The sequence below is a fragment of the Otolemur garnettii genome, unplaced genomic scaffold (assembly GCF_000181295.1).
Source record: "Otolemur garnettii isolate 467f Iridium unplaced genomic scaffold, OtoGar3 scaffold00006, whole genome shotgun sequence".
In the NCBI taxonomy this organism is placed as follows: Eukaryota; Metazoa; Chordata; class Mammalia; order Primates; family Galagidae; genus Otolemur; species Otolemur garnettii.
Genome location: NW_003852401.1, coordinates 28,391,936 through 28,394,154, shown reverse-complemented (window position 1 = coordinate 28,394,154; position 2,219 = coordinate 28,391,936).

Here is a 2,219-nt window from a genome sequence, read left to right as displayed (position 1 = left end):
TGCAATTTTATTTGCAGATACAATAGGTTTTAAACCAACAAAAGTAAGGAAAGATAAGGATGGTCACTTCATATTTGTTAAGGGAAAGACTCAACACGATGAGATTTCAATTATTAACATTTATGTCCCCAACCAGAATGCGCCTCAATTTATAAGAGAGATGCTAACAGATATGAGCAATGTGATTTCCTCCTGTACCATAATAGTCGGAGATTTTAATACCCCATTGGCAGTGTTGGATAGATCCTCCAATAAGAAGCTAAGCAAGGAGATTTTAGACTTAAACTTAACCACTCAACAATTGCATTTAACAGACATCTACAGAACATTTCATCCTAACAAAACTGAATACACATTCTTCTCATCAGCCCATGGATCATTCTCCAAAATTGATCACATCTTAGGTCACAAGTCTTACCTCAGCAAATTTAAAAGAATAGAAATTATTCTTTGTATTTTCTTGGACCATCATGGATTAAAAGTTGAACTCAGTAACAATAGAAATCTGCATACTCAACAAAAACATGGAAACTAAATAACCTCATGCTGAATGATAGCTGGGTCACAGATGAGATCAAGAAGGAAATTATCAAATTTTTGGAACAAAACAATAATGAAGACATGAATTACCAGAACCTCTGGGATATGGCAAAGGCAGTCCTAAGAGGGAAATTTATAGCACTGCAAGCCTTCCTCAAAAGAACGGAAAGAGAGGAAGTCAACAACTTAATAGGACATCTCAAGCAACTGAAAAAGGAAGAACATTCCAACTCTAGACCCAGCAGAAGAAAAGAAATAACTAAAATTAGAGCAGAACTAAATGAAATTAAAAACAGAAGAATCATACAACAGATCAATCAAAAAGTTGGTTTTTTGAAAAGGTCAAGAAAATAGATTAACCTTTGACTAATCTAACCAGAAGCAGAAGAATAAAATCCCTAATTTCATTAATCAGAAATGATAAAGGCCAGATAACAACAGACTCCTCAGAAATTCAACAAATCCTTAATGAATATTGTATAACACTCTATTCTCAGAAATATGAAAATCTGAAGGAAATAGATCAATACTTGGAAACATGCCACCTTCCTAGACCCAGCCAGAAAGAAGTGAAAATGTTAAACAAGCCTATAACAAGTTTTGAAATAGCACCAACTGTAAGAAATCTCCCCAAAAAGAAAAGCCCAGGACCAGATGGCTTCACATCAGAATTCTATCAAACCTTTAAAGAGGAACTAGTACTTATATTACTTAACCTTTCCAAAACATAGAAAAAGATGGTATACTTCCCAACACATTCTATGAAGCAAATAACACCCTAATTCCCAAGCCAGGAAAAGACCCAAGAAGAAAAGAAAATTATAGACCAATATTACTAATGAATATTGATGCAAAAATATTCAATAAGATCCTAGCAAACAGAATCCAACAACACATCAAACAAATTATACATCACGACCAGGTGGGTTTCATCCCAGGGTCCCAAGGATAGTTCAATATACGTAAATCCATAAATATAATACATCACATAAACAAATTAAAAAACAAAGACCATATGATTCTCTCAATTGATGCATAAAAAGCTTTTGATAATATCCAGCATCGCTTCATGATCAGAATGCTTAAGAAAATTGGTATAGAAGGCACATTTCTTAAACTGATAGAGGCCATCTACAGCAAACCCACAGCCAATATCTATTGTATTGAATGGAGTAAAATTGAAATCATTTCCACTCATATCAGGAACCAGGCAAGGATGCCCATTGTCTCCATTGCTTTTTAACACTGTAATGGAAGTCTTAGCCATTGCAGTGAGGCAAAAGAAGGCAATCAAGGGGATCCAAATAGGACCAGAGGAGATCAAACTGTCACTCTTCTCAGATGATATGATTGTATATCTGGAAAACCCCAGGGACCCAACTACAAAACTCCTAGAAGTGATCAAGGAATACAGCAACATCTCAGGATACAAAATTAACACTCATATATCTGTAGCCTTTATACATACCAACAATAGTCCAGGGGAAAAACCAATCAAGGACTCTATTCCCTTTACAATAGTACCAAAAAAGATGACATATCTGGGAGTGTATCTAACTAAGGATGTGAAAGATCTCTATAAAGAGAACTATGAAACTCTGAGAAAAGAAATAGCTGAAGATGTTAACAAATGGAAAAATATACCATGCTCATGGCTGGAAAGAATCAACATTTTTTTT